Source organism: Topomyia yanbarensis, chromosome 2 (assembly GCF_030247195.1).
Source record: "Topomyia yanbarensis strain Yona2022 chromosome 2, ASM3024719v1, whole genome shotgun sequence".
Lineage (NCBI taxonomy): Eukaryota > Metazoa > Arthropoda > Insecta > Diptera > Culicidae > Topomyia > Topomyia yanbarensis.
Genome location: NC_080671.1, coordinates 14,799,601 through 14,818,622, shown reverse-complemented (window position 1 = coordinate 14,818,622; position 19,022 = coordinate 14,799,601). Strand labels below are relative to the sequence as shown.

The 19,022-nt window shown below is 37.0% G+C and overlaps 1 protein-coding gene across 3 annotated transcripts in view; it reads left to right on the top strand.

Annotated features, from left to right (window-relative positions):
* Nucleotides 1-2,537: 2,537 nt before the first annotated feature.
* The window catches only part of LOC131681289 (potassium voltage-gated channel protein Shaw), a 352,113-nt gene continuing 335,628 nt past the window's right edge, over nucleotides 2,538-19,022 (top strand). For all 3 annotated transcript variants that reach the window (XR_009303887.1, XM_058962020.1, XM_058962019.1), the window contains exon 1: nucleotides 2,538-3,425. The gene's annotated coding sequence lies outside the window, so the exon portion shown is untranslated. The remainder of the gene's footprint in view (nucleotides 3,426-19,022) is intronic.

The window sequence follows — 19,022 nt, the reverse complement described above, 5'->3', positions numbered from 1 at the left end:
GTTTTCGTTTCGTTTTCGTTTCGTTTTCGTTTCGTTTTCGTTTCGTTTTCGTTTCGTTTTCGTTTCGTTTTCGTTTCGTTTTCGTTTCGTTTTCGTTTCGTTTTCGTTTCGTTTTCGTTTCGTTTTCGTTTCGTTTTCGTTTCGTTTTCGTTTCGTTTTCGTTTCGTTTTCGTTTCGTTTTCGTTTCGTTTTCGTTTCGTTTTCGTTTCGTTTTCGTTCCGTTTTCGTTTCGTTTCGTTTCGTTTTCGTTTCGTTTTCGTTCCGTTTTCGTTTCGTTTTCGTTTCGTTTTCGTTTCGTTTTCGTTTCGTTTTCGTTTCGTTTTCGTTTCGTTTTCGTTTCGTTTTCGTTTCGTTTTCGTTTCGTTTTCGTTTCGTTTTCGTTTCGTTTTCGTTTCGTTTTCGTTTCGTTTTCGTTTCGTTTTCGTTTCGTTTTCGTTTCGTTTTCGTTTCGTTTTCGTTTCGTTTTCGTTTCGTTTTCGTTTCGTTTTCGTTTCGTTTTCGTTTCGTTTTCGTTTCGTTTTCGTTTCGTTTTCGTTTCGTTTTCGTTTTGTTTTCGTTTCGTTTTCGTTTTGTTTTCGTTTCTGTTTCCTTTCGTTTTTGTTTCGTTTCCGTTTTTTGTATGCTTTTTTCTGCCTCTTCTCTCTTTCATTCTATTTTTCTTCTCTTTCTTTTTTCTTGAATGTTTCATCTGTTTTGATTTTCCTTTATTTTTCTTCTTTACTACTTTTTTTCTTTGCTTATTATTCTCTTCCTCATTTTTTAAATATCCCCTCAAATAAAACTATCCTATCCTATCCTCATTTTAATTTTTTTTCTATGTTTTTTTTCTGTTTTCTTTTTTTCCTATTTGCATTATAGAGGATTTAACCTTGGGGTCTTTCGCCCCGTTTTCGGTTTATAAAGATCTCTTTAGAAAAACTTCTAACCCTGTGTACATCGCGATCGAATTACCGAGTACGCTAGAACAGTTCCCCGATTTTTTCCGTTTCAAGTTTTTCGTTTTTCTGTTCCACTTTCTCTTTTCGCATTCATTTCGTTTAAGTTTCATTCTTGTTTAACTTTCGCTTCATTCGCGTTGTACTATCTTTTTGTTTTTTTCTTCTTTTTTCTAATATCCCTTTTCATTATTCTTGTTACTTATTTGTTTTTTTCCTTGTTTTACTTTTCCTTTCTTTTTCATTTTTCTTTCTTTTTCGTTTTTTACTTGTTCACTAAGTTTTCTTATTTTTTCCTTTTTCTTTTTTTCCCTCATTGTTATGCGCTCAGATTTAATTTTTTCCAACTCACGCTTAATTCTCGCTTTGCAATATTCTTCCTTTTTTCTTTTTATTTTCTTTGTTTCGCTGTTTGTGATATTTTCTTCCTTTTTTCTTTTTCATTTCCTTTGTTTCTTCTCTTTTTTGTTTTTTTCTCTTTTTCAATTGTTTTCTTTTTTTCTTTTTTGTTAATTGTTTGCCGTTCTTCGATTTTGTTGAATAAATTCTCTACGTTTCCCTACGTTTTACTTTTTGTTTTCGTTTATTCATCGTATCGTACTTGTTTCGTTCTGATTTTACTCTAGTTATGTTTCCGTTTTGTTCTGATTTTTTTGTCGCGTTTTGTTCTCGTTTTCGTTATGTTCTCATTTCATTGTCGTTGTTATCGTTGTCGTTGTCGCTTTTGTTTCCCGTTATTTCGCGCTTCGTTATTTCTTTGTTTTTGTTTCTTTTGACATTAGTTTTCGTTTCGTTTTCCTTCCGTTCTTGTTTTGTCGACGTTTCTTCCTCGTTTCTTTTAGGTTTCATCCTCTTCATTTTCTGATTCCTTTTTATTTCGAACTTATTTTGTATTTTTTTCAAGTTTGAATAACAACTTAAAACTTGAAATGCTTCAAATATTATTATCAAACTTCTCTGGGGATCGAAAATGCGATGTACTTTTTATTTCTCCGGTAGCCATATTCCATTATTTTTTTTATAAATATTCAATAACCTAAAAAACACAGTAATACAAGATGATCTCTTCTAACACAAACGATTGTTTACTTAATAAAGATACTTCTTTAGGAAAAAAAGAGAGTGCTTCTGTAAATAATGAGCGATAAGTGTTCAAGCTCTAGCATGGCTAAAATTCTTTCCAAAAGGAAACTCGAATTTCCGAAGACATCTTGTTTGACATGCCAGAAATAATTCCTCGAAAAATACCTCTTGTTAGTATAGACTATACCATCAAACGAATGAATGTAGAACCTTCACAAATCTATTAGAAAACATCGTCCAATCACATTTTCAATTTTTGGCTCGAATAATTAATCGCTCAATGTTTGGCGAATAAAAACCCACTGTGCACTGTTATCTTGATCCGTTTCTTCCATCTCGCAAGCTCACGTGCATCTCTCTACTTTTCATCTCAAATTGAGATTCATCGAATATACGTTCTGCCGCAGAGAAAGAGTGAGTGAAAGAGAGACTTTAATCGATTTTCATCCCGCTCTCAGTTGCAGCTTTGTGCCCCCATGCTGAGTAGTAAGGAAATCATTTTTCCCAGTAGTGTTCGAGTCGTTGTTCGTTGTGTATGCTTGCGATCGTCGAGTTGAGTGGAGTGTTTTCCGAATCTAGGACCAACAATTGGACTTATCCTCTGATAGTGAGGATATAGCATGGTGTCGTCGTTGTGTTTGGGGGTTTCTTTGTTGAACTGACGCGGTAACAATTTAGTGTGCGTGGAAGCTCACACGTGACCGGCTGAACTCCTCGTTGGTAGAACGAACTAACGTAATGTGATAGTGACTGATGACGTTTCGCGGGAGAATTCAGAGCTAGACAGCAGAGGGCCGAAAGAGAAATGTTCGAGTGAGTGTTGCCAGCGAGGGAGGGGCCTGGAAAAGAACACATTTTCGTTCGAACACATTCTGACTGACGGTGAAGCAGTGCGTAGAATTCTGTGCCGGGAGGGTGTTAAGTGGGCGGAAGGGGTTGATTGTGATTGTGACCCACGGTTTGCGGGTGGATTGTGGAGGGAGGCTCGTTGGAAAATTATGGATTTTTTCAACCGCAGCAATTGTGTGTAAAATGTAGTGTGAAACCGGTTGTACGGGTTCTGAAAAACTGTTCATTCCTGTTAGTACCAACGATCCTTTGTGATTTTGCGTTGGAGATAAAATGTGATAGTGAAATAAAATCGAGTTTTTAACAAGCTTTCATGAAGTGATTATTTTGATGAAAATCAGTGAAACTTGTGGTAAGCTAAATAATTGAATTGCGTTGAAGCCAAGAGTGAAATTTCTTGCAGTATCCAGAACCCAACGAAAACCTGCTGGAAAATGACCGGAAACCTAAATCAATTCTTCGGCTAAACATAATAAATCAATACGTGTGGCAGAACCTGTCACCGGAGGCGAATGGAATGGCCACCCACAAGCTCGGAATGAAACGAAAGTGAGAAAGGTTGGTCTCCCCTAGGCGTTTATAATTCATTCTTTAATTATAACACAAATGTAATCCGTCCGGTCCGTGAATCGAAAGGTAAAAGACCTTCCTCAATGTCGACCTCCCAAAGGAGCTCGACGCGAGGACAACATAGGTTTGTTGGTTGATGGATTGCTTTCTACCTAGATTAATGGGTATGGCGAAAGGGTCGTTAAAATCAATATTTGGAGTGCACTCTATGACGGCAGCAACCGGTTGATTGTTGATGGTACTGTGGAGTAGTAGGTCGTTGAACGATTGTTGGATCCCATGTGTCGGTGTTTCTATTTATTCCAGCTCCTCACTTACGGGTAGCATAGTGCTGGCAAATCGACTGTTAGAGCACACTGAACCACCAGAATCCCAGTGGGTGTGTAAGTATTGATTTTACTGGTTCACTTCAGCGGTATTGAACTTGATGTATGCCATCCCGCTGTAATGGGAGTTGGAGAAACTGTAAAATAATGTTTCTATTTTTTTTAAATAACTTAGGGGAAGCGTGGGAACCAGATCTATTTCTGAATCGTTCCGTCTCCTCAACAAGTTAAATGGATATACAAAACCGATAATCGATTAAGGGGTTGCTTGGTAGTTTTTGATGAGCACCTGATGACATACATGAAAAGACCGCCGAACGAAAGTGTCAATCGTTATTGAAGCTTGAGGTCGTAAACTTTAATTGCCCTCCTGAAGCATAAAGTATGGGTAGAAAGTGTTGTTCGCGAAGAAGAACCCATTATATTAATTGGCTCTTTATTTGCTGCGGGCACACCGATGGTGATGTACGAGATTGGCGCATGCAATTTATTCCCATGGAGCTGGAAAGTCAAACTGCCAGTAGCAATAAAATACTTCGCTGTTCGCAACTTGTACCGGACTGGAATATGCAGCAGCTACTGGGAGGAGAGCATTATATGGCTTAAATGCTCGTAAAATGAATAACAGCAGGAGAAATGAGAGAAAGATAGGATTATCAGCTTATCGCTTATACGGTGTTGGAGAATCTATTAAATCCAACAGAAGCTGAACATGCATTCGGTAAGCGATGGTACAGATCTAATTCTCAGGGAAAAGTTTCATATCACTGAAACCCAACTCGGTAAGAGACACTTTCACTAATGTTGAAATGTATTTTCTTTTAGTATCCAACGGGAAAACAGACCGAAATGCTGAGTTAACCGAAAGCAATTATGTAAAAAAGTTCTCCCAGGAGGAAACGATTCGAACCTGCAACCACAGACCTACCAGACATGACACTCGAGGTCACTAATGTGTTGCAAAAATTTAACGGCTTTTTCAAACGTCAATTTATCATGCTCATTACTTTCCGTGCTCACCGCAAGAGGCGCGTAACCATATGACAAGAATTCCCAAACGCACACTATTGAGCAGCTGTTATTGTCGTTATTGTTATTGTGCGAAATAAACAGTTTTGATTGATACAAGAATAAAACTTAGGTTTTACAATTGCTTTTCATAATCGTTCGTCTTGAAATCAAGACTAAGTGAGTATGACGAAAACGGCGGCGTAAATTTTTGAGATGATTATTCAGAGAGCAATGTCAGGAGAAAACAATGGGCATCTAAGTGTACCGCAACGACGATGGCAAATTGCGCAATGTTTTAATCATGTTTTTCTGATGAAGTCAAATGAGAGTACATTGGAATATGATATTTATAATAGTTAATTATAATTACACTTGCAAATCAAATAAGGCGAATCTGGACATTGCGCGGAAATATTTTATTTTTCATTTTCAATTCAATAGAAAAATCACTATGATTTGTGCACTTTCCACTAACTTCACAAACTGACTTGTGGGGAATAGTTCACATTACAGCGCATGGAACAATCAAATTGCCCACATCACATTCTGTGTTAATGATAGATAATCCTTCTTGCTAACATAGTGTATCTATACATTTCTCGGAATTCGGCGTCTCTTCCGTTTGATTAATGGTTGTTGTTAGTTGCTGTGATCTATAATAATCACTTACGCATACCAATGCACCGCCATGTCAAATACATGAAAGTGTCAAACAGATGGTAGAGTTCGAAAGATCGCCACCAGGGCGGTGATAGTGTGCAAAGCGAAATTAATTTCGAAGTGGTGATCACATTTTTTTCAATGAATTATTTTTAGTGTCATGTCTGGTAGGTCTGTGCTGCAACCCTTGGGCCCAATACACAATCTCTTGTACTATTCCTAGGTTATGATGACGTTCCGTTTTCACGTTGAATATCAACAAAAAAGTCTAAAATAAGGTACCCTAAAAATGAATTATTTGTTTGGAATTTCTTGCTAAAATTTCAAGAGTTTTGTTAATGGGTGAAACATGCGAGAGCAATGTGGCATAAAATATTGTAAATGTTAAAAAAGGTGTTTGGCGAATATAGTGGAGACCCGATTTCATCAGGACCCGATTTTATCAGCCCCCAATTTTATCAACTTTTTGACCCGATTTTATCAGCTTTCTATGAAAATTGATAGTTGGTAGTTTAATGGGCTCTAGCAGACGAACCAAGTTGAATTCGAGTAAATCCTTTCTTGGGCATATATTTCTTATCCTAGAGATCCGAAAAATGCAAAAATAAAAATATTATTTTTTTTTAATTTTGATCTGTTCCCCATAAGGGGGAACTTAAAGTAAATAATCAGAGAAGGTTGCGAGGCTATATCTAAGAAACAAAGAGGAATATTTTAGTAGCTTTGGATTATTAAAAAGACAGAAAAATGTGCGTCCCGATTTTATCAATAACCCAGTTTTATCAGCATAAAATTCGCCAAGGGGCCGATAAAAACGGATCATTACTGCAATATTTTTTTCAAATAATTTAACTGAGTTAAAGGGATCCCGTGCACGCATCTTGCCATTGCACGCGGAGACCTTTTTCGCCGCGAGAAAATATTCATTACCTCATCAACTGCATCATGCCTCTATCGTTTTCGTACATGTCCGTGTCATCATCGTGCTTGCTGCTTTGATTTTAGCGATCAGATGTTCTTCTTAGTTTCTTGCCCGCAAGAGTCACAAGTGTGAAACGTCTGTCCCTGGTAGTAGCTTACTCACTGGTTGTTAATTGTGGAGTACTTGAAGCAGCTTTTGCAGTTGTCATTATTGCTACAAATTTGACAATCAGTTGTGATTCAGGTAATGATATTGGATTCAGTTCGGTAGAATTGGTTTCCGTACATGAGGTTTCCTCAGTGATTTCTTAGCAAGATTGACCGTAATACGCTACTTGCTCACAGAACTGGCAGGTATTGATCTGTCCTTTATATGTACAAAGAGTAGTTTAGGTAATTGTAGCGGATTGCGTTTTGTATTCCATAGTAAAGTATCATCACAAAAACACCGTAGGGGATACCTGAGAAATATTATCTTTATGTATCCTACGTAACGAATTACACCTCTCCGACATTAATTTTTTAAAGGCAACCTTGCAACTAAATGGTGACAAATCACGTAGACGTATTTCGATTTGGTTTCATATGAATGGGGGTCTTGATTCGAGTGCTGTTACATTCAGTCACGTGTTTTGGTTGTTTTACAAAATGAATGTTTCTGCTTGGGCCAATTTTTTCAACGATATTTGCATTGTGTTGTCGATATAGTGTCTCCGTAAACCTAAGCCCAATCAACAGAGGTATGACGGGAGCGAACCCACCGTTCGAATTAAACAAATACTGCTCTCGCTAAACTCTCTATTTTCGATCTGATTTCTGGTATTCCCATCAAAAAGTCTTAAATAAAATATTGGCACTTAGGTCAACACCCGAAAGAAATAAAATAATTTGTTTAATTCGAACGGCCTCTGTTATCTGGGAAAGGGACCAGAAATCTACAGTCTTCATTAGCTCTGTCACTCACCGAACAACGATGGGTGATGTTAGCTAAAGTTGGACACCAGACGACAATAAAAATCCAGGCATTGGCATTAAGCGAAGAAATTAAATAGAACAAATGTTAGGGGGTGGACGTAGCGTAGTTGGTAAATCGATTGCCTTGTACGCTGCGCACCTGCGTTCGAGTCCCGACCCCGCACATAGGGTTAGAAATTTTTCATAAGAGATTTTTCTAACCCGAAGAGGCGAATGACCTTAAGGTTAAAACCTCTATAATTGAAATAAAAAACAAATCTTTTAGGTGGCAGCTGCAGTTGTACATGATCTCGCTTTAGAGGCAAGGTACGATCATTGTCGCCAATGCGATAATCGTGTGTTCTTTTTTGAAACGTGACCATATCTCAGGGATAGAAAAAAGGTATGTTCATTAACCAGGAATCCCAAGGGTTGCAGGCTCGAATTCTCCCCCTGGAGGATTTTTTTCCACATATTTTTTTCGCTTAACTCACTATTTCGATCTGTTTTTCTCGTTGGATACCACCAAAAAGTCTTGAAAAATGCATTGGCACTTACGTCTAAAACCAAATAAAATGAATTATTTGATTTTGTTGTACAGTATGTGAAATTTTGCGAATTTTCTCGATTTACTCCTCCACCCCTATATGTCTCGGGGTATAGCAGTACCTAGCCTCATGATGAGGCTGCCATATTGGATATAGCAGACAATGCACCGCAATTTTCCTCCAGCCACCCGTTTCGGGATAGACGCTGTTTCGAACCTTCTCTTTAGATGGAGCACAAATTCGCTTCGATTTCGACGAAGTCAACTAAAAACGCCACTGGCGTTAGTTACTTTTTTATGCCCTGATTGGTGACGCGGAGAGGGATAGGAATTTGGTATCAGAGGTGAAAGACATTGCGTATAGTACCTGGTGTCAAACCCTCCATAATGTACTTTTTAATTTGAGTTAATCAGTTAATCATATTTCCAGATTCGGAAACAGATCATAGTCACACGAGGCTAGATCCAGAGAACAAGAGACGTGTCAACTGTTTTTGTTGCGTCATTTTCAAACGAAAATATACGCCAATATATCAGATGAATTCTGCGGTCGTCTTCATTTCAGTGAACTAGAGTTGACTTTCAATCGAATAACAGCTTCCGATCATTTGACTTTTTACCTGTTTAGTTTCAATCAAAATCAACCTCACTTCAGCACTGCCTCAGCTTATGGAAGTGAGTGTGGTTCCAATGAACCACATTCAAATGTTAACAACTCCAGCCAAGATAAAAAATACATACAGGGTAGAGGTAATTTTTAATGCGGTTTATCATGTGGTTTAATTTTTTTTAATTGTTTTAATTGACGGTTACCACAAAACGGTAAAAAACCATCATCAATTTGGGTATCATATGGTGGTAGTCAGTAGGCGATGAAAATTGATGATTGATGCTATTTTGAAAACCAAGATGGCTGCTTCTGTTCTGGACAAATGTTTACAAGGCGATGTACGCTCCATCTTCCAACATAATTGGCGAATGTCAGTATGGACTTGTAAGGAAATACTCGATCACTTCGAGCTTGATGACATAAATAAGTTTTTCAGTTTCAGCTGTTGAGAAGCGTTAGCAAGTTGATGCAATATATTTTGATTACGCTAAAGCCTTCGACAAGGTACCGCACCATACCACTGGAACAACGAGTAATGCTTTTACAACATTGGACTTTTTGAAACGACACTCTGTTCATTCCTTGCATTGACGTGAGTCTGTTTTTTTGGAAAACAGACATTCTGTTGATTTTGAGAATTTATACGAATTAAAACTTATATACTTTGCAGTTGCACTGGTTCGGAGAATTTTAGGAATACACTGAAAAAGTATGGGCGCCATACAATGGCATTTAAAGAAATCGATTGAAGTGCGTTCAAAGAAGCTATGTGCGATTTACTCCAATAATGTTCGTTTCCGATATGTTGTCGAGCAATATGGGACTTTCTGATATACTCTTAAGGATTAATTTGTTTGTTTCTTCACGTATTATAAGGAACAGTCCGCTTCTGTGGATCCCTTGACACTGTACAGCATACGGACAGAATAATCCGGTAAACGGGTGCTTCAGCAAATTTCACGAAACTTCCGAACACTTTGATTATTATACTACTAAATCTAGTTATAAGTTAGCCATTATAAACTTTTTAAACAGTAACAATAAGACATTCCCACTTTAACGACCGAAAATAAAGTGGCAAGGACAGAACACGCTTCATATAACCCGTTTCAAATATATTAGAATATAAAAATCGGAAATAAACTTCACTAGCAAGGGACTGGAAGGTGAAATATATTTTTCAATATTTAGAGCCATAGTACTCAAGAGAGAGCAAGGTGTTGAAAGGAGAAAGTTTAGAAAAGCGTGGAAGGATCATATATGCAAGCTTAGAGCTCACCGGCGACTTAACCTTTTGTCTGCTACCGTAGGGGTCAGGGTCTTTTGGCATTAGAAATGCGAATCACCTGAGTCTACGGCATGTCCGAACAAGCGTAAAGTAACTTGTTACTTCATGCTGTCGGAACCGGTTCGGACATGCCGTAGACTCAGGTGAATCGCATTTCTAATGCCAAAAGACCCTGACCCCTACGGTAGCAGACAAAAGGTTAAGTCGCCGGTGAGCTCTAAGCTTGCATATATGATCCTTCCACGCTTTTCTAAACTTTCTCCTTTCAACACCTTGCTCTCCCTTGAGTACTATGGCTCTAAATATTGAAAAATATATTTCACCTTCCAGTCCCTTGCTAATTAAATGCCGAAAAAACTGTTGACAAATTGACTCAATAGGTCGTTAACAAAAATGGTTAACAAAAAAATGGTAAAAATAAACTTCAATCGTAAAAGTCGGACGAGAATCTCCAGGCGAGGATGAACCTCCAGTATAAAACCCAGTTAAAAATAAAAAAATCGTTCACTGAAGCACCCGTATATTGTAGTGCTCAATAAGAAAAGTCGGCAAAAAACTGCTTGGTAAGAATCGGATATGTTTTTCCCGGGTTTTAAAATGAAGTTTTTTTAACCGACTCTTACAAGGGAAAGTCACAGTCTGATTTTTATTCTTGACATATACATCTGGTTTTTACATTATAATATATTTGAAGCGAGTTTATGTTCTGTCCTTGTGACTTTTATTTTCAATGGATCACTTAATCTGTACGATATCTACCGAAGATCAAATAAATTAATTAATTAATTAAATGGCTTCAATTGTCAATTTCCGTCACTGGTCCTGACTGCACCCTTCCAGATTATACCCATATTGATGGGATTTTCAATTGTTTTGTAGCAACCTAAACTCATTACCTTGGATTTCAAAATAGCCTCAATCATTAATTTGCGGCATGTGCTGACTACCCCCTTTCAAATGACAAATATTTAATTATAAATTTCTGTTACCTGCTGACTTTAATCATAAATTGACCTTGAACTTTGGACCGGCTCGACTGTTTACCCGAATCTCATTTGACTGATGTTCCTTGAGTCATATGAAAGTGGCATCTTTTCATTTAAAGAATCAAGCGAAGGAGCTCGAATATGAACTGCGATTCATTTGAAAGCGACGGTGAATGAAGAGCCATCAACTGATCACAGCAAAAATAAATAAAAAATAACATCAGCCTATTTAAAAAAAATTATGTGCGTAATAACCTTCGCAATGGCATCAGAGTTACGCGTCCTATATTTTGCTAGCGACTAACGTCACTGGTGAGGAAGTATATAGGATGACCCTTGGTCTACCAACCTGGCTTCTCGGGCAGCTTTGGTTATGTTAGCGCGTGTACATTACATTCGCAGCAGATCGGATGCTTAGCATCTCAATGGACTCCATCAGCAGTCAGCCGCTCTTATCACGATGCGCGAGGTCAGAAAGTCTGTTTTGCTCATATTGCTCTAAATAGTCCAGCATGATAAGGCAAGTTTTTTTTCTCAATGTTGTGTTGAATGTTTTATGACAATGTTTAGCTGGAATTCTCTTTCTAGTGATTTCTGGTTTATGTGCGTCAGCATATGATTTTTTTTTGCGGAAATACTAACGTACGGATTGTGCGGAGATTTTATGCGCATATTTGAAATACGTTTTTTAATCCACCTAATCTATGGGGTGGTAAGCGTGATCGCTATTCATTCCGGTTGGTCTGGGTTCAATCCCGATCGTTTTCAAATCCAACTTGCATAACCAGATGGTCGCATTCCAGTTAAACCATTCTGGGTCGCACCACTTGTTATAGCAACATTCTCACCAGGTCATTATTATGCAGAAGCGACAAATAAACAGTATATTCAAACAAAAGCACTGATAGCAACCAAGGCACCCATACTTATTCATTGATTTGTTTTCCCTTTTTTTACGCTACCCGTACATAATTATGTACTTTGAAATTGTAACTGACTCCTCCCATTTCGATGTTCATAGAATAGTTTAAGTCAGGTTAGCTAGGTTAGCTCGTAAGATTTTTAAACGGAATAAAGCAGATTATGAAAACCCACCAACAAGGGACCATTCATAAATTATGTAACACTTTTAGGGGGGTACGACAAGTTGTGACAAGTTGTGACATAGGGGGGGAGGGGGTGTTAACTAGATCGTTACGTAACATGTTTTCATCGAAGAAAAAAAAATTTCTTGGAATTTGTTACGTAACAGGGGAGGGGGGGATGGAAAAATTTGTGACAATTTGTTACATAGGGGGAGGGGGGGGGTCAATTTTGGGCAATTTTTGCGTTACGTAATTTATGAATGGTCCCCAAGGGAACAACCTTTTTTTAAATCATCAAATATCCAAAAATATGCAGCACACCGTCGAATACAAAAACATTAAATCAGCATACCCGTATATATGGATAATGATTTAATCGAGGTACAACTGCACGATCTGGCACCTCTTACCTTTAATCTCGTATTGAAAGTACTCATGTTAAATTAAGGAGAGGTGGTTTCTGTTAGAGAAATCATTTCTCATGTGTTCCGAATGGTGTTCGTGTGTTCGACAAAACCTATCCCCTTCTATCTGACTCTTCTAATCAGTTGAATGGAGTTCAATATACAGTGAAGACCCATTTTTATTAGCCCTTTAGGGAATTTTAAGCTGATAAAACAGGGACATTGATAAAATCTGTCTTTTTAATAAAACAAAGCTCTTAAAATATTCTTCTTTGGTCCTTAGATACAGCCTCGCAACTTTTTCTGATTATTTACTTTAAGTTCCCCTTAAGGGGGTCTGACAGCGCAAAATTTTAAAAAAATGATATTTTTATTTTTGAATTTTTCGGATCTCTAAGATAAGAAATATATGCCCAAGAAAGGATTTACTCGAATTCAACTTGGTCCGTCTGCTAGAGCCCATCAAACTACCAACTATCAATTTTCATATGAAGCTGATAAAATCTGGGGTAGATAAAATCGGGGGATGATAAAATCGGGTCTCCACTGTATTCACAAAACGCTAATTACACGTATGGGGCATAATCCTATGTACCAAATCTGTAGTCAGACGCCACCACAAATAAAAACCCTTGGCTGCAGTTAAGGAAAATTCAACAGCTGCAACAGACTCCAGTACAAAATCAACTTATGAAAAATCACAAGCGGTTACTAAAATAGTAATTGCGGATCAGAAAGTAAGAAACACTCAATCAACAACGACATCACATCACGTAATGTCTACAAATAAAAAACCAGCAGCCAACATCGAAGAAGACTAATACACAATAGAATAGGGGTTCGTACGAATAATAAACCAACAGGAATATCCGATCAACAACTAGAAAGCGATGGCATTTATCGTCAAAAAAATTCAAAATTTTAGGTAAGGCCGCTAAATTTTTTAACGACGTCGTAGCGATAACGCGAGAGAATGCAGATCCCCAAGTTGTAGTGATTAATGAAGCTAATAATTCGCCAGCCAGCTAATGATTTCGTATTTTCCACCAAGAAAAACCTTTCACGCTTTATTGAATGGAGGGATGCGATAACGATAAAGCAATGGTCTATGAACATGGTTCAAATTGTTTAGTTCGGGATGATACTTCAGTAATTCCACTGTAAAACAGTGACCGGTGAAGGTGTAACCCACTTTAGCATGCCTGCAAAAGACTCTTATTGCAATGTTTGCCTAATTTGTTCGTAATTAGTGGAATAAAATGGGAAACAGGTAGAGTAGAACCCAGTCCAAAAGGATAAAGCTTCGAAGATTAGACCTGGTGAAGTTTACTCGAAACGACACTGAAGGAGTTTTTTGCTTATCCTCTGTGATTTTTCTGAACGGAATTGCTTGTAATTAAACATTAAACGACATAAATAAAGGGTTCTTGAAGAAGCGAACTCCATACTTTAGCAGATATTTGCAAGTAAACCCCACCTCAGAGACAACGACATCAATCTCTACTTCCCTGGCGGGTACGAAGACACGATGTTGCTTCGTAAAAAAAATCGCTGCGAACCATTTTGTTTGCCTGTTCAAATGTGCTCATAAATACCTAAAGTTTAAGTTATTTCGGTATCGACGTTTTTAAATCTTAGTTAGATGATAAAAAACTATCTTGATTGTAAGTTCAGAACCATGGCACTTGGATAACTGCGCCAGGCTAACGCTAGTCCAAAATTGGAAACACTACTTGTGACCACACTAAACAGCTCCCAACCAACGATGTCTCGTTAGGGAAGGACGGTCTGTTTGTTGATGAGACATATTGAATCCGAAACTTATTTTAGCCAGCAAGTTGTTTAGTGTGTTCACAAGGAATAGTCAGCCTGGTGTAGTAGTTAAATACCATGGTTTTGAAAAGGCGAAGCCCTGAACTTATGTAATATATTAACCGGATCTCATGGTAAAGAGGGACAAGTCTGTCTTTGCCGTGGGACAGGTTGGTAGACTTGAGCGTTTCGTTGTAATGCTGCCTAAGCTCTACTCCTGCCAGCAAAAGACAAAAGATTAGTCTGTAAGATTTTAAGCCTGTTTCTAGTTTCTAGTTTCCGATCTTTATATTTCACATTCTTGCTCTCACTTGAGTACTATGGCTCTAAAGTTTTCATAACTTTCCCTACTTATTAATCTCTAGCTAATTGAATGTCATTAAAAGCAAAAACGCTTTTAATCCACCTAGCAGTGTGATGATACATTTCGTATAACTCTTATCGCTTTCTTCGGGTATTATATCGATTGAGAACATTTAGAACTTGATGCTTCGCGATGTTTTTGATAACACATACTACATGGGATAGTTGCAGGACTTAGAGATTCGCTCAAATTAGCATAGGACAATATCAGTGCAAGAAATCTCAAAGGTTAAATCAATTTAATGGAAAAGTGGAAAAATGGCCCATAAAATAGAAATACAAACGAACTATTGCTAATGCTCCGTTAATAACATATATAAATTCTTCAATCAATCCATTGTGTAGGGAAAACTGAATTTTCCTATATATGTTGCGCTGAGTCAAAAAAATCGAAAAACAAATTTTAGAATGGATTTGAAGTTCATACTCAATAGCGTTTACTCAAATTCCCAACGTGGCTGAGAACTAAGCACTGAAATTTCAACTCTTGGTATCTCGCTACCTCTGAAGTGCATGCGTACATAGTTAAAACTTTACTTCGATATCGACTTTTTCTAAAAATGACTTCCCAGTAGTATCCTTGATCTGAGTTATTATCCCTAATCCTAATGCCAAAGAATAAATAAAAACCTATTTTAATCCACCTAGCGGTGCATTTGTGCCTTTCTCAATCATGAATCACGAGAATGTGTGCGTTGTTTATATTCATTAAAAGCTTTTAAATGCATATATTACATTTTATTATTGTACATCACATGACAACTATATACAGGAAAATAAATCATTATTCGAGTTCTAAAATTTTGAACAAGAAAAAACAGCCACGGTAATATTGAACTGAAAAAAGGTGCGAAATCAGCAAAGTCCCAAAAAGTCGATTTTTATAAAAAAAAATTTTTTCGAGATAACATAAAATCTCGACGTTTCATGCATTTTAAAGATGTTTGGCATCAAAAATACGAATTCGATTTCCGAAATTTCGTGGGGTCCCCCCTTTGAAAAAAATTTTGAGTTCCGGCTTATATGGGAATTTCATGTGTGACCGGACCGTTCAGTCTATATTTCCGGAACCATACAAGCGGTCCGTGCGAAATGTTACAGACATCTGTGGGGATAATATAGCTATCATTTGGGACTAAGTTTGTGAAAATCGGCCCAACCATTTCCGAGAAACTGATATGAGTTTGCTAGTTATGAAAGATGGCCGCTTTTCCCGGGCACTTCCGGAACCGTCTATGGTGGTCAATGTAGTCAACGAAAGTTTGTTTGGCCGTCGGTGACCTAGAACTGCAAAGTTAAGTTATTTGAGAGACATTTTAGCGAAATTTTTACCTTTTTTGCTTCCATCGGGGTATCGGTTTGAATCACAATTTGCTATGTGATCGCACGCCACAACCCGTAACTCCGGAACCGGAAGTCGGTTGGGGATAAAATTTAATAGCCATTTACGGGGACGCAATACCTTTCATTTGAGGTCAAGTTTAGTCGAATCGGTCTAGCCATCTCCGAGAAACCGATGTGACTGTTGCTCTGAATTTGGATACTTCCGCCGGGGCTTCCGGAACCGATGATGGTGGCCAATGTGACCAAAGAGACTTTGAATGGCTGTTAATGACCTAGTACTACAAATCGAAGCAGTTGTGGTCACATTTTGGAAAAATTTTCACCATTATACATTCATTGCAGAATTTCTTAAAATCGACGTTTTCTGCGTGATCGTACTCATCACCCTGTAATTCCGGAACCGGAAGTCGGATCCATTAGAAATTCAATAGCAGCCTATGGGAACGTTGCACCTTTCATTTGGGACTAAGTTTGTAAAAATCGGTTCATCCATCTCTGAGAAAAGTGAGTGAGATTGTGTTCGCGTACACACACACACAGACACACATACACACACACATACATACACACACATACATACACACACAGACATTTGCCGAACTCGACGAACTGAATCGAATGGTATATGTCACTCGGCCCTCCGGGCCTCCGTTAAAAAGTCGGTTTTCAGAGCAATTGCAATACCTTTCTATTGAGAAAGGCAAAAACTGTCGAAACCCGTTAGGGAAAATCATTATCATAACTGGAATTTTCTTTTTCGCGAAACTTTACGATAACCTTCCATCACTTCTATTAAAAATTTTAGATACTTTATAATTTAGATAATCCTATACGGAACAGTTGTTTAAGAAGTTTTTATAATATTGTGTAGGAAAAGCTGTAAATTTTCTCTATCTGCAACATATAAATCCTTAAGTATACCAATTAATTTGGGATACCCTTTTAACATAAACTATCGCACGAATGGGAAGAGGTTCGCCGAATTTTGGAAGAAATCGATAAAATAACCCCTTGAAACCTACCTAAAAATTGGTGTAGGTCGATGCAATTGAAAGAATAATATTTACGAAGTGTTCCTTAATCTAGTTTTTTTTTAAATTACTTTCTATTGTGAGTTTCACTAACTCAAGCTTTGGATAAATGTAAATTTTATTGTTTATAAACAATAGGAGAGAATTGTCGTAAACAGTAAAATCATATTTTATTTTAAAATTAAATACAAATAGCCTAAAATATGTTAATACCCTGAATACATGGAGCCTTCATGTGTTCAACAAAGTGGTTTGTAATAGCACTCCTCAAAATTTTTTTGAAGACATTAAGTCTGAAACTAAATTTGAAGAGTAAATTCGCCATAAATATTTCTTAGTGAATATATCGCCAAAATTATTTTATCAAATGATGTGCTGTTTAACGTTTGTAAAATTCATCGAAGATACTAAACTTGCGAAACGGAAAAAGCCATTTTTCATAAATTCCTCTACTTTTGGAAGGTGGGTTTCTCGTTATTAACTCTATAAAGTTTTCGTCTCAACTCAACGCATTCCCAAAATAAAAACATTTTCAGCAAATGTTGGAAGCTATGCAATTTTTCAATGAGCAGCTCTAAGTTTCATAGACATTAAAGCAATTCTAGTTTCGCTTCCTATTAAAAAAGACCCTAATCCATATTACAGTACACCCCTTCAAAACTAGACTCAATATGATAGGAAATTATGATTATGATAATGATTGATTTCGGAACTCTGGAATGAGTTTCTATTGGAATAGGCAAGTATTTGATATTGATGTTATTAGACAACTGTGAGATCAAGACCAATAGATCAGTTACAGATCAGGATCGCATTTCCACAATTTTTCAAAGGTCCTCATGATGTTTCAAACAGGTTATCAAAGTACTTATCAGATAATTATCATTGTAATATGGAATTAAATCAGTCAGCATCAATAAATTTTTAACTTCAATCCAATTATTTTGTGTGTGTGTGTGTGGGGGGGGGGGTGTGGTTAAACCCCACAGCATCCTTTTGGCTACACCACTGCCTTGAGTTATTCATTTCGCTTTTCATTTTCAGAGATATGTTTCAGATCGATCCGATGGTTATAAGTCAGAAGGTTCGCGCAAATGAAAAGTTTTGCTCTGATAAGTCATCAAGTTCCATCTAGACAACTTGGAATTATTCAGTGGTTATTCTAGCGGTTGCAGATAGAAAAATGAAATGCGAAATTCGTTTTATCGAAATATTATTTAGCTCATTTAAACAGATTATTACTATATTGAACAATAAATAGAGTATTTCACAAACAACAAGCCATAACTTTTAAAATATTCGAAATATGTATTTGATGTCTTCAGTAAAGTTATTCGCAAAAGTAAGAGCTACAAATTTGCTGCAGGCATTATTTCAATACAATCACTTCCAAGAAAATTTATGAAAATATCTCACGTTTAGGGATATTAATCAGTAAAATCGCAATACTGTTGACCTACAATTATCCGTTTTGGCGCCAATAATACATTGAATGTTTTTGGTTTTATTTCTGGCAATGGAAAATGATAAAAATCTTTCGTCCGCATTTAATCATAAATGTCTCTTTTGATAATAATCCGATTTCAACAATCTATAGTTAGTTCGAAAGGTATTCGTATAAGTTTTCTAAAAATATATGAATTGTTTAGTTATATCGTCAATTTCGGCAGAAAATTTCAAAAAAACTGCAAAAACGTGATTTTTGCACCTTCAAACATTCATATCTTGGAAACTAAACATCGGAATCAAAAACCATTTAATAGCGTTCTGTCTGGGTGATAGTCCTTTTATTTAAAATTGATTTGGATAAGATCGGTTCAGCCATTGCTGAGAAACACTCAGACGTTTTCCCAAATCGTCGAGCTGAGTCGATTGGTGTTTAAGACTCGGCCCTCTGGGCCTCGGAAAAAATCTTAAAAGCTTGAGCAAATTCTATATATTTCTTTCCTAAGAAATGTAAAAGTATGTAATTAGGCCCTTTACGCATAACGAAGTTTTAAAACGATTTTTCTCTTTAGGAAGTAATATTGTATACTTTGAGTGTGCTAAGACCGCATAGTATTTTTCGAAAGTAAAAGAAAAATGATGAAAAGTAGCGTTTTTTGTTAGGCTCTAGTTCACAAAGATCGGATTATCTGAGTAGTAAAGTGGCGTAGTAAAGCGTGCTAAATTAAAAAGATCTTATGCACAATGTCTCTTTACCCAGTTATGAACTAAAATTAAAGAAAGCTGAAAGAAATGCT